This window comes from Cherax quadricarinatus, chromosome 91 (assembly GCF_038502225.1).
Source record: "Cherax quadricarinatus isolate ZL_2023a chromosome 91, ASM3850222v1, whole genome shotgun sequence".
Taxonomy (NCBI): domain Eukaryota; kingdom Metazoa; phylum Arthropoda; class Malacostraca; order Decapoda; family Parastacidae; genus Cherax; species Cherax quadricarinatus.
This window is the reverse complement of record NC_091382.1, coordinates 12214945-12229483: the sequence shown is the minus strand read 5'-3', so window position 1 is coordinate 12229483 and position 14539 is coordinate 12214945. Positions and strand designations below refer to the sequence as shown.

General features: G+C 45.3%; 1 protein-coding gene across 1 annotated transcript in view; it reads left to right on the top strand.

Moving 5' to 3' along the window:
• The window catches only part of LOC138855364 (uncharacterized), a 269431-nt gene that overhangs the window by 182325 nt on the left and 72567 nt on the right, over positions 1 to 14539 (top strand). The gene's annotated exons all lie outside the window — the stretch shown is intronic.

Sequence of the window (14539 nt, the reverse complement as noted above, 5' to 3'; positions counted from 1 at the left end):
TCAAAGGGCTTTCGTGATTTCTCACATTATCAAGGAAATTGACCTTGATAATGTGAGAAATCACGAAAATGCTGGGAAGTTCACTATTTTTCCAGTGGTTCTTGTGCATATTGCGACATCACCTGTTTACTGTGATCTTATTTGCAACGGATTACTAAATATGTAACTAGATTCATATTTGTTTCATTTTGTAAGCTTGACAGGGCTGCCTGTAATTAGTAATAACATTGGCATCTCAGGGAAATTAAGTTATTTCATATCTAACCATTAAACTGCCGAAGGATCTAAATTTAATGTACCTTTCAGTGCCAGCAATTTTGATCAAAATGACCGTACCAGAAAATTTTCTCTGGTTTTAGAAGAGTAATAAGAATGGGCGACTTTTTATTATTTACGACAGTGATTATCTGACTGTGAGTTGTCTTGGTGACTCTCGGTTGTTAGTTTTATGATTCAAAGATGTTAGTTATGTTGAATGTCGCCTTTTAGTTAGTTGTGTCGGTAGTTTGTTGTGGAGCCGCAGCTCATCATGTGAGCGGTGGTGCAGTAAACAGGATCAGGTCACAGTGGGTGTCAGACCACAACACTGTGAGCGGTGGTGCAGTAACCAGGATCAGGTCACAGTGGGTGTCAGACCACAACACTGTGAGCGGTGGTGCAGTAACCAGGATCAGGTCACAGTGGGTGTCAGACCACAACACTGTGAGCGGTGGTGCAGTAACCAGGATCAGGTCACAGTGGGTGTCAGACCACAACACTGTGAGCGGTGGTGCAGTAACCAGGATCAGGTCACAGTGGGTGTCAGACCACAACACTGTGAGCGGTGGTGCAGTAACCAGGATCAGGTCACAGTGGGTGTCAGACCACAACACTGTGAGTGGTGGTGCAGTAACCAGGATCAGGTCACAGTGGGTGTCAGACCACAACACTGTGAGCGGTGGTGCAGTAACCAGGATCAGGTCACAGTGGGTGTCATACCACAACACTGTGAGCGGTGGTGCAGTAACCAGGATCAGGTCACAGTGGGTGTCAGACCACAACACTGAGCGGTGGTGCAGTAACCAGGATCAGGTCAGTGGGTGTCAGACCACAACACTGTGAGTGGTGGTGCAGTAACCAGGATCAGGTCACAGTGGGTGTCAGACCACAACACTGTGAGCAGTGGTGCAGTAACCAGGATCAGGTCACAGTGGGTGTCAGACCACAACACTGTGAGCGGTGGTGCAGTAACCAGGATCAGGTCACAGTGGGTGTCAGACCACAACACTGTGAGCGGTGGTGCAGTAACCAGGATCAGGTCACAGTGGGTGTCAGACCACAACACTGTGAGCGGTGGTGCAGTAACCAGGATCAGGTCACAGTGGGTGTCAGACCACAACACTGTGAGCGGTGGTGCAGTAACCAGGATCAGGTCACAGTGGGTGTCAGACCACAACACTGTGAGCGGTGGTGCAGTAACCAGGATCAGGTCACAGTGGGTGTCAGACCACAACACTGTGAGCGGTGATGCAGTAACCAGGATCAGGTCACAGTGGGTGTCAGACCACAACACTGTGAGCGGTGGTGCAGTAACCAGGATCAGGTCACAGTGGGTGTCAGACCACAACACTGTGAGCGGTGGTGCAGTAACCAGGATCAGGTCACAGTGGGTGTCAGACCACAACACTGTGAGCGGTGGTACAGTAACCAGGATCAGGTCACAGTGGGTGTCAGACCACAACACTGTGAGCGGTGGTGCAGTAACCAGGATCAGGTCACAGTGGGTGTCAGACCACAACACTGTGAGCGGTGGTGCAGTAACCAGGATCAGGTCACAGTGGGTGTCAGACCACAACACTGTGAGCGGTGGTGCAGTAACCAGGATCAGGTCACAGTGGGTGTCAGACCACAACACTGTGAGCGGTGGTGCAGTAACCAGGATCAGGTCACAGTGGGTGTCAGACCACAACACTGTGAGCGGTGGTGCAGTAACCAGGATCAGGTCACAGTTGGTGTCAGACCACAACACTGTGAGCGGTGGTGCAGTAACCAGGATCAGGTCACAGTGGGTGTCAGACCACAACACTGTGAGCGGTGGTGCAGTAACCAGGATCAGGTCACAGTGGGTGTCAGACCACAACACTGTGAGCGGTGGTGCAGTAACCAGGATCAGGTCACAGTGGGTGTCAGACCACAACACTGTGAGCGGTGGTGCAGTAACCAGGATCAGGTCACAGTGGGTGTCAGACCACAACACTGTGAGCGGTGGTGCAGTAACCAGGATCAGGTCACAGTGGGTGTCAGACCACAACACTGTGAGCGGTGGTGCAGTAACCAGGATCAGGTCACAGTGGGTGTCAGACCACAACACTGTGAGCGGTGGTGCAGTAACCAGGATCAGGTCACAGTGGGTGTCAGACCACAACACTGTGAGCGGTGGTGCAGTAACCAGGATCAGGTCACAGTGGGTGTCAGACCACAACACTGTGAGCGGTGGTACAGTAACCAGGATCAGGTCACAGTGGGTGTCAGACCACAACACTGTGAGCGGTGGTGCAGTAACCAGGATCAGGTCACAGTGGGTGTCAGACCACAACACTGTGAGCGGTGGTGCAGTAACCAGGATCAGGTCACAGTGGGTGTCAGACCACAACACTGTGAGCGGTGGTACAGTAACCAGGATCAGGTCACAGTGGGTGTCAGACCACAACACTGTGAGCGGTGGTGCAGTAACCAGGATCAGGTCACAGTGGGTGTCAGACCACAACACTGTGAGCGGTGGTGCAGTAACCAGGATCAGGTCACAGTGGGTGTCAGACCACAACACTGTGAGCGGTGGTACAGTAACCAGGATCAGGTCACAGTGGGTGTCAGACCACAACACTGTGAGCGGTGGTACAGTAACCAGGATCAGGTCACAGTGGGTGTCAGACCACAACACTGTGAGCGGTGGTACAGTAACCAGGATCAGGTCACAGTGGGTGTCAGACCACAACACTGTGCGCGGGGGTGCAGTAACCAGGATCAGGTCACAGTGGGTGTCAGACCACAACACTGTGAGCGGTGGTGCAGTAACCAGGATCAGGTCACAGTGGGTGTCAGACCACAACACTGTGAGCGGTGGTGCAGTAACCAGGATCAGGTCACAGTGGGTGTCAGACCACAACACTGTGAGCGGTGGTACAGTAACCAGGATCAGGTCACAGTGGGTGTCAGACCACAACACTGTGAGTGGTGGTGCAGTAACCAGGATCAGGTCACAGTGGGTGTCAGACCACAACACTGTGAGTGGTGGTGCAGTAACCAGGATCAGGTCACAGTGGGTGTCAGACCACAACACTGTGAGCGGTGGTGCAGTAACCAGGATCAGGTCACAGTGGGTGTCAGACCACAACACTGTGAGCGGTGGTGCAGTAACCAGGATCAGGTCACAGTGGGTGTCAGACCACAACACTGTGAGCGGTGGTGCAGTAACCAGGATCAGGTCACAGTGGGTGTCAGACCACAACACTGTGAGCGGTGGTGCAGTAACCAGGATCAGGTCACAGTGGGTGTCAGACCACAACACTGTGAGCGGTGGTGCAGTAACCAGGATCAGGTCACAGTGGGTGTCAGACCACAACACTGTGAGCGGTGGTGCAGTAACCAGGATCAGGTCACAGTGGGTGTCAGACCACAACACTGTGAGCGGTGGTGCAGTAACCAGGATCAGGTCACAGTGGGTGTCAGACCACAACACTGTGAGTGGTGGTGCAGTAACCAGGATCAGGTCACAGTGGGTGTCAGACCACAACACTGTGAGCAGTGGTGCAGTAACCAGGATCAGGTCACAGTGGGTGTCAGACCACAACACTGTGAGCGGTGGTGCAGTAACCAGGATCAGGTCACAGTGGGTGTCAGACCACAACACTGTGAGCGGTGGTGCAGTAACCAGGATCAGGTCACAGTGGGTGTCAGACCCCAACACTGTAATATTTCGTTTATTGCCTTTGTGCTCTGTTACAATTGATTAATTTTTATTAAAGAGTCGACAGTCTAACTTTACCTAACAATGATGTTAGTCGAGAAATTTGTCGAAAACTGCATGTGGCGAGGACAGGAGGATGCGAGGACAGGAGGATGCGAGGACTGGAGGATGCGAGGACTGGAGGATGGAAGAACAGGAGGATGGGAGGACAGGAGGATGGAACAACAGGAGGATTTGAGGGCAGGAGGATAGGAGGGTGGGAGGGCAGGAGGATAGGATGATGGGAGGGCAGGAGGATGGGAGGACAGGAGGATGCAAGGACAGGAGGATGTCATGACAGGAGGATGTAAGGACAGGAGGATGTAAGGACAGGAGGATGTAATGACAGGAGGATGTAAGGACAGGAGGATGTCATGACAGGTCACTACCATCTTCATCTCTCCATGGATATACTTATAATATTCAACACGTTACATAACTACAGGTGTGACCCAGTCTGTGTTGTGACATTACACAGCAAAATTTCATCACTTGTCTGCCCCTCAAGGGAGATTCCTTGATGCTGTTGAAGGGCTCTTCATCTAGAGAATTGGATCTGTGCTCCAATACCCTTAATTAAGCCTGAATGCCTTCCATCTCCCCCCCCCTCCCCACAGTCGCTGTATAATCCCTAGGGGTTTAGCGCTTCTCATGATAATCACATGTATACAGTTTATCAAGAATTGGTTGTTTCCTATTATGTCAAGTTTACTGTCTACCTGCTTAAGTTGGGAGTAAAAATTCCTATACATTTTCCTTACGTTTTTCATTCAGTAAATTAAGTAAGGTAATTGTCTTGAAATTTCATTATATTAAAAATTAAACTGTAGGTAGTCGGGTGAGGCGACACTGACAGTTACTCTGGTGTAGCTTACACAATCCACAGGAAAAAAATACTATTTTCCATCGTATAAGGCTCACAGTCGTACATGACGATGTTTCCAAGCAGTTGTAACGTAACGTTGGTAAACAACTGCTAAAGCGTAACCCATTGACCGTGACCTTGAGCATATAAGGCGCGCCTTATATGCCGAAAAATGCGGTAGATAAAACGAGACATTAACTATTTGATTTTTTAATGTTTGTCTTGCACTGTTGTGGTTGTCCAGTGTAACCATTTTATGAAGGAGGTTATTATAACCGTGTTCTGAGGAGGTTATTGTAACCGTGTTATGATGGAGGATATTGTAACCGTGTTGTGAGGGAGGTTATTGTAACCGTGTTATGATGGAGGTTATTGTAATCGTGTTATGATGGAGGATATTGTAACCGTGTTATGACGGAGGTTATTGTAACCGTGTTGTGAGGGAGGTTATTGTAACCGTGTTATGATGGAGGATATTGTAACCGTGTTATGACGGAGGTTATTGTAACCGTGTTGTGAGGGAGGTTATTGTAACCGTGTTATGATGGAGGTTATTGTAATCGTGTTATGAGGGAGGTTATTGTAACCGTGTTGTGAGGGAGGTTATTGTAACCGTGTTGTGAGGGAGGTTATTGTAACCGTGTTGTGAGGGAGGTTATTGTAACCGTGTTGTGAGGGAGGTTATTGTAACCGTGTTGTGAGGGAGGTTATTGTAACCGTGTTGTGAGGGAGGTTATTGTAACCGTGTTGTGAGGGAGGTTATTGTAACCGTGTTGTGAGGGAGGTTATTGTAACCGTGTTGTGAGGGAGGTTATTGTAACCGTGTTGTGAGGGAGGTTATTGTAACCGTGTTGTGAGGGAGGTTATTGTAACCGTGTTGTGAGGGAGGTTATTGTAACCGTGTTGTGAGGGAGGTTATTGTAACCGTGTTGTGAGGGAGGTTATTGTAACCGTGTTGTGAGGGAGGTTATTGTAACCGTGTTGTGAGGGAGGTTATTGTAACCGTGTTGTGAGGGAGGTTATTGTAACCGTGTTGTGAGGGAGGTTATTGTAACCGTGTTGTGAGGGAGGTTATTGTAACCGTGTTATGAGGGAGGTTATTGTAACCGTGTTGTGAGGGAGGTTATTGTAACCGTGTTGTGAGGGAGGTTATTGTAACCGTGTTGTGAGGGAGGTTATTGTAACCGTGTTGAGGGAGGTTATTGTAACCGTGTTGTGAGGGAGGTTATTGTAACCGTGTTGTGAGGGAGGTTATTGTAACCGTGTTGTGAGGGAGGTTATTGTAACCGTGTTATGATGGAGGATATTGTAACCGTGTTATGAGGGAGGTTATTGTAACCGTGTTGTGAGGGAGGTTATTGTAACCGTGTTGTGAGGGAGGTTATTGTAACCGTGTTGTGAGGGAGGTTATTGTAACCGTGTTGTGAGGGAGGTTATTGTAATCGTGTTGTGAGGGAGGTTATTGTAACCGTGTTGTGAGGGAGGTTATTGTAACCGTGTTGTGAGGGAGGTTATTGTAACCGTGTTGTGAGGGAGGTTATTGTAACCGTGTTATGATGGAGGATATTGTAACCGTGTTATGAGGGAGGTTATTGTAACCGTGTTGTGAGGGAGGTTATTGTAACCGTGTTGTGAGGGAGGTTATTGTAACCGTGTAGTGAGGGAGGTTATTGTAACCGTGTTGTGAGGGAGGTTATTGTAACCGTGTTGTGAGGGAGGTTATTGTAACCGTGTTGTGAGGGAGGTTATTGTAACCGTGTTGTGAGGGAGGTTATTGTAACCGTGTTGTGAGGGAGGTTATTGTAACAGTGTTGTGAGGGAGGTTATTGTAACCGTGTTGTGAGGGAGGTTATTGTAACCGTGTTGTGAGGGAGGTTATTGTAACCGTGTTGTGAGGGAGGTTGTTTGATAAATAGATCGCAGTCGTAACAGATAATGTGAAATATTGTTTAAATGCCAAGAATGTGAAGAGAGACGCACCACACAAGACTTTGTTTACAATTTTTGTTTCAGCGACATTTTTTTTCACCTTCTCTTTTGACTGTTGAATATTGTGGACCCCCAACATAGCTTCCTAAAAATATTTGTCTCGGTAGTTACTGTTGTTGCCCATTTTTCTTGGAACTGAATAGATAAACCCTTTTTCGTCGCTATTTGGCCCTACTCTTGTCTAAACTAAGCTGTATGATGTAAGTGGTTTAGAAAACCGACAAGTTGAAGCCTGTGTCACTTGTGCAACATTTGGGATTAATGGACTAACCACATCGACTCCATCCCGAGGGACTGATTACTTTATTCTCCTTCTCATCTTCCATCTGTGTTGGACTGAAGAAGTCACTGGCTGATAAAACGTTACCTCAATAGATTCCCAAATGTTGCACAAGTGTGTCATTCTTAAAACTAAGGTAAATTCTCCTCAAGGAAGGTACTTTGATACCAATGAAGGTTTTTTTTTCCAAGAATTGAACCTACCATAACTTTCCTTGGATAGAACGTAACTGAATATAATAATAAATTAGGCTATGAAGAACAAGTATATTCATCTGTTTCTTCATTTTATTTTTTAAACTTAATACCATTCACCATCATCAGGAATTACACTTGTCTATGTCGACCTGTAGATCCATACACACAAGTGTAGGTCTTCCTCAGTTTAAAGCCTATATACAGTCAGTTTAAAGCCTATATACAGTCAGTTTAAAGCCTATATACAGTCAGTTTAAAGCCTATATACAGTCAGTTTAAAGCCTATATACAGTCAATTTAAAGCCTATATACAGTCAATTTAAAGCCTATATACAGTCAATTTAAAGCCTATATACAGTCAATTTAAAGCCTATATACAGTCAATTTAAAGCATATATACAGTCAATTTAAAGCCTATATACAGTCATTTTGAAGCCTATATGCAGTCAGTTTAAAGCCTATATACAGTCAAAGCCTATATACAGTCAGTTTAAAGCCTATATACAGTCAGTTTAAAGCCTATATACAGTCAGTTTAAAGCCTATATACAGTGAAGTGTCCCCTCTTTGCAGGGTCGACAAGATGCCCATTGTCTCCAATATTTTGTTCATTTCCAAGTTCTTCACTCTCCTGCTACCTAAAGAATAATCACTGACGTTATTAAAGCTAATATCTTTAATTTTCACCCCCATTTATTGCTTTCTTATAATCTAATCATTCATATCTTTGTAACAAACATACCCCAGGTTATATTTCCTATATCTTGCTATTCCTTACGACCTCGGGAAGTCCCAGTGGTCAGGGTCTGTTTTTTTTTCTCTTCCATACCCTAAGTCTCGCCTTTCTCCTGTGAAATCGTGCTCTCTTCCTTATCTGTGAAATTGAGCTCCTTTCCTTGGTTGTCAAATCGTACTCTCTTGGCTGTGAAATCTGCTGCCGTGTACAACTACTGTATTGTTCTAAATCCCTAAATGAGGTAGAATCTGCTGTATTTCAAATAGTGATTCAAAGACACTCAGAGACAGCTAGTATTTACAGAGCCGTTATACGCATTTCTTCCCACCGTCATCCTCGTCACGACCATGTCAGCCTTATTCGTTTTGATATCACTTCCAGAATGTGATTCCAGTGATCTAGAGTTTGGACTGCCCATACCCCATTCTACTTTGCCCTCAGCTGTGGCTGTGGGACATCTTCATCAGACACCAAGATGTTTTGACCAGCTCGCAGACTCCTCTGCTTGCTCCACAGTTCAAGAATTAATTTCGCACAGGGATAGGAGAGGTGTCCTATTTTCTGAAAGTGTTTTCCAATACCGTTTCATCACCTTCGTACCGCTGACGACGTGTTTTCTAGTACTGTCTCGGCAACTTCAAGGCTCCTGACGAAGTCCTTGGTATCGGGAAAATAAAAATTATTTTGTGGATGAATGGTTCACAGAACCGACACGTTGATAAATTAGACACATGTGCAACTCTTGGGTATCTTTATTAAGGAAACGTTTCGCCACACAGTGGCTTCATCAGTCCATACACAGGAGAAACTTGAACAGGAGGAGAACGAGGTAATCAGTCCCTCAACCTTGCGTCGATGTGGTCAGTCCATCCATTCAAGATTGATGGACTGACCACATCGACGCAAGGATGAGGGACTGATTACCTCATTCTCCTCCTGTTCTTCAAGTTTCTCCTGTGTATGGACTGATGAAGCCACTGTGTGGCGAAACGTTTCCTTAATAAAGATACCCAAGAGTTGCACATGTGTCTAATTTATCAAAAAATATTTTGTATCGGGCTTTCGTTCCCGGCAACTTTTCCTTCATCCCCATGGATTTTGGGAAACGATATGAGCATATTTAACACACAAAAGAACAAAAAAGGAACAATACCGTGACTGGAACAATATACAACTAACCCGTGCATAGGAGAGAGAAAAGCTTATGACGACGTTTCGGTCGGTCTTGGACCATTCACAAGTCACACTGACAGAAGAGACAGAGTAAGCGTGTTTATGTAGGCGAGGAGGACAGTGACGGGATAAAGAGATGTAGTAGTAATGCTGGACACAACTCTGCACAGACTGTCACGGTGTGTTGACAGCATAATACCTATTAATTGTTCTACTTATCAAGAGATCACGCACACTTCAGTTGCAACAACTTCAACACTCACCTTACCATGGAGAGCTGAATGACCCACATTCGTTTACACTTGAGAGCTTTTGTTTAAAATAACCCTTCAATAATGGATCAGAGTCTAACTTAGGGCATTCACAAGCTTCACTGGGATACTCTTTTGAGAGAAGTTACTGGTGCAAGCAGCAGCCTTGAATGTGACTGTGCGAGTACATGGCGAGTTAAGTACAGTTGAATTTCTGTATCTTGAAGTTTAATAAATTCAACAAACAAGTTGAGTTTAAGATCTGAAATTGACTGTATACGGTAAATATTTCATATCAAAGGACACAGAGGTGCCTGTGCTAACCTTCCTATGGTGTAGAAATATACCTAGTTGGATGAATCTTATTGTGGCTAGCTGGTCTAGTGGCTAACGCGACGGGCTGGAGTTTTGAGACTCTATGACCGCGGGTTCAATCCCGGCCGGGGGTATGGTTTATATCAAAGGAGTAAGTATAATGCCGCCATAAATATGAAGTGTATCATAAACTGAGGCCGGCAGCTGTACCTCCCTAGCGTCAACACAACTTAATAAACGAATGCTTGGAACAAAACACCCCTTCGTTGAAGCTGCCAGTCCTACCTTAAGATAATACCTCAACAATGGGGTATATACACCGAGAGGTGTATATACACTGTATATTCACTGAGAATTTGCTTTACTCCCTATTTAATGGTTTAAGGTATTTTTGGTGTTAATTTAAATTTAACAAACTACTGCATATTAACTAAACTCTGAACCCCCACTGTTATACTTCCCTAATAAACAGTAAATATGATCATAACAGTATGACACTATACTGGCATCCTTAGTAACGGCATGTATGGAACATGCTGGGCACCAGTACTGGCTGCACTGATCCATTCATACACAGATAAGCAATAAGCGTTTTGGCAATCGTTCCTAGACTCCTGGACACTGTTAACCTTGTATGTGGTACACAATACCGACAAGATGAATTAGAAACATGTGCAACGTCTGGGTATCATTACTTGTTGATGTTTCGCCAACCAGTAACTTTATCAATACAATACAAGGACGTAGTGTAAAGAATGTAGTATTATATACAAAAGATGAGGTAATCAGTCCCTCATCCAAGGCTCTGAGGGACTGATTACGCAGGCTAAATAACACCTACAACTGAGCTGCCTCTATTGTCCCCACCTCCCTCCCCTCCTGCTACAAATCTGCTGCAAGCCTTCTGCAAGCTACCTAGACTTCCACCAGCTAAGAACGATGCATTCTCGTCCTCAGACCACCGTTCCTGCTTCTCCAGTCCTCCCCTCGAGCTCCTAGCTGCTGGGTTAAGCCCTGGCACTATCTCTACTCATAATCTTCCTCTCACCAATCTACTCTTTCCCTGTCCTCACTTCCCCGCTCACTCCACAGGGATCTTACCTATACTCTCTTGTAGACCATGCCAGGGAACTCCTTAGGCTCAGAGAAGAGTTATCATTGGATCAACAATATTTGATTGTCGCAAATAATGAACTAATCAGAGACTTATCATCTAGAGTACAATCACTTCTGGTCAAAACTTCATTGAAGTGCAAACAAGTATAAAATTAAGTGTGGCTAACCTAAGATAGAGCCAGTGAGAGTGAGGCTTACTAAATTTAATTTCAATAATCCAAGAATTGATGTGGATGAAACACACAGTAAATTAAACATTCCACGGGAAACCATCCTGAGTACTCTTTACACTCACCAATGTATGGGAAAACTGCTTGAAGAAGTTTACCAGCTTGTTTTAATATATATCCCACACCGATTTTACAGAATTTATTTTTAAACTTTTAAAAAGAAAAAAATAACGCAAGTAACTCAAGAAATTAATGGAAAAATTTTAAGTACTTTTTCACATGTGCAAAGTCTAAGTCAGAAGCTTCTACCAATATTGGTCCTCTACTCTGCTCAGAGCAGATTCATACATGATAAATTAGATACATGTGCAACTCTTGGGTATTTTTATTGAGGAAACGTTTCGCCACACAGTGGCTTCATCAGTCCATACATAGGAGAAACGTGAAGAACAGGAGGAGAATGAGGTAATCAGTCCCTCAACCTTGAGTCGATGTGGTCAGTCCATCAATCTTGAATAGAATACAGCATATGTGCAAAGAAGTAGCTTATATACCATAGGCAGGAGAGGTGCAGCAGTCGTAGGTGTTGTCACATTTGTTCATTGTGGAAGTAGGTCGTGCCCAAGGGTTAGGCAAGCGAAGAATTCCCAAGTATTAAGATCCCAAGAAGTTGCAGTGTCTGACAGGATTGTAGATGAATGTCTCCTCCTGCTCTTCACGTTTCTCCTTTGTATGGACTGATGAAGCCACTGTGTGGCGAAACATTTCCTCAATAAAGATACCCAAGAGTTGCACATGTGTCTAATTTATCAACGTGTCGGTTCTCTGAGCCATTCATCTACAGATTCATACATAAACACTAGCGACACCGTGAGAACAAGATTTAGGTGATTTCTTCACTAATTCTGCCTACTTATATATAGATAACATACCCATGCACGCAGCACCTGGGCCTGTACACAACCCGCACGTGGGAGAAACTTACGACAACGTTTCGGTCCAACTTGGACCATTAACTAGTCACACCTAAACGTTGTCATAAGTTTTTCTCTTATGTGCGGGTTATTTGTATATTATTCCAGTCACGATATTGTGCCATTTTATTCTTTTTGCCTGCACCTGATTCTTGGAGTTCAGTATTTACAAAGAAATGTCAATTACCATTAGGACGAGCACTTATTGTTCTTTGATGAAGAATTTATGTTCAGGTGAAGTTCCAGAAGAGCAAAATAACTCTTGGTTCACCCAAAGATGTAGAGAGGACAGAATTAAGTGTGTTAGAGAATGGAAAATTTATAGAACATAAAGGACCAAGAAAATATAAGAACATAAGAAAGAAGGAACAGGCCTACTGACCCATGCGGAGCAGGTCCATGTCCCCCCCCCCGGATTAGCCCAATGATCCACCCAGTTTGGTCACCTCCAATCAAGGAAGGAGCACAGCACCAGACCCAGCAGCACACGCTAATCAGGGCCAACTCACACCCACCCACACCCACCTGGAGTCTTACTGGAGGGTACTCCGGGGGTCAACGTCCCCGTGGCTCAGTCCATGACCAGGCCTCGCGGTGGATCAGGGCTTGATCCTCCAAGCTGTTACTGCCGCCTGCATGCAATCCAATGTACGAACCGAAGCCCGGCCGGTCAGGTGATTGTCCAGTTCCCTGTTGAGGATAGCCAGGGATCTTGATAGCCAGGGGTCCTGAAGACAGCCAGGGGTCCTGAAGACAGCCAGGGGTCTTGAAGACAGCCAGGGGTCCTGAAGACAGCTAGGGGTCTATTGGTAATCCTCCTTATGTATGCTGGAAAGCAGTTGAACAATCTTGGACTAGTGACAGTGTTTTATCTCTTAATGTTGAAGATTGAAACACTTATGCAGCATATGGGAATCTTTATTCAGGAAACGTTTCGCCACACAGTGGCTTCATCAGTCCAATACAAAGAGGAAGGCGTAAGGAGAGGAGGAGTATGAGGTAATGAGTCCCTCAGCCTGGAGTCGATGTGTTCAGTCCATCAATCTTGTAGAATTCTACAAGATTGATGGACTGAACACATCGACTCCAGGCTGAGGGACTCGTTACCTCATACTCCTCCTCTCCTTACGCCTTCCTCTTTGTATTGGACTGATGAAGCCACTGTGTGGCGAAACGTTTCCTGAATAAAGATTCCCATATGCTGCATAAGTGTCTCAATCTTCAACTTGTCGGTTTTTCAAACTATTCATCACACACATCTCTTAATGTACTCATGACACCCATGCTTTCATTATGATTAGCCAATGAGCGTAGTGGCCTGCCCGGTAAAGGGTGATCGAGGATAGGATCTTGGGTAGCTTTAAAAAGAGACTGAACAGATATATGAGTGGGAGGGGCTGGGTTTGATTGGTGTTGGGTACGGGAGTAAATTCTTAGGTAGGGGTGGTTTTGATAAGGGCCTGCCTTGTATGGGCCAGCAGGCCTTCTGCAGTGTTCCTCCATTCTTATGTTCACAGAGGAAGCAGTAGAGCTATGACAAGATATTACAGACCAGCAGATTAGCAGACATAGAAAAACACTAGTTATACCTTCAGTAGCGGACGATACCAAAACAAGTATCAATGTCGCCTTAGTAGAATTTACAGAAAAAATGGGATCAGATATCAAAAGTCTTTCAGTGGGCAAATTAAAATAAAATAGTGTTTAATGGTGATACATTTTGGTTGTTAATGATATTTAGTATTTCAATATATAGATAAAATCCCAGGAATTAGATCCAGGTGCTGCATGTGTGAACATGTTTTTAATAATAATAATACTCATTATTTCTACAACTTACACAGACCATAGCTGACATCAGTGACATGCTAAATAAAGAACCCTGGTTATAAAGAACATTTCTGGCGACTTGGGTTATTTTTGTCCCCAGGCTCTGGTGGCCTGGTGGTTAACGCTCTCGCTTCCCACGGTGAGGGCCTGGGTTCGATTCCCAGCCAGAGTAGAAACATTGGACGTGTTTCTTTCCACCTGTTGTCTATGTTCCCCATCAGTAAAATGGGTACCTGGGTGTTAGTCGACTGGTGTGGGTCGCATCCTGGGACACTGACCTAAGGAGGCCTGGTCACAGACCGGGCCGCGGGAGCGTTGACCCCCGGAACTCTCTCCAGGTAAACTCCAGGTAAACTCCAGGTAAACTCCAGGATGCGACTCACACCACTCACCTAACGCCCAGGTAACTGTTTACTTCTAGGTGAATAGGACCAGCAGGTGTCTTAAGGAAGCACATCCCCAATGTTTCCACTCGTACCGGGGATCGAACCACGGTCCTTATTGTGTGAGCTAAGTGCATTACTATCCGAGCTACGGGGTACCTTTTATTTCTTTGTTAAATAACAAAAAAAGGCACAATACCGTGACTGGAACGATATACAAATAACCCGCACATAAGAGAGAAGCTTACGACGACGTTTCGGTCAGACTTGGTCCAT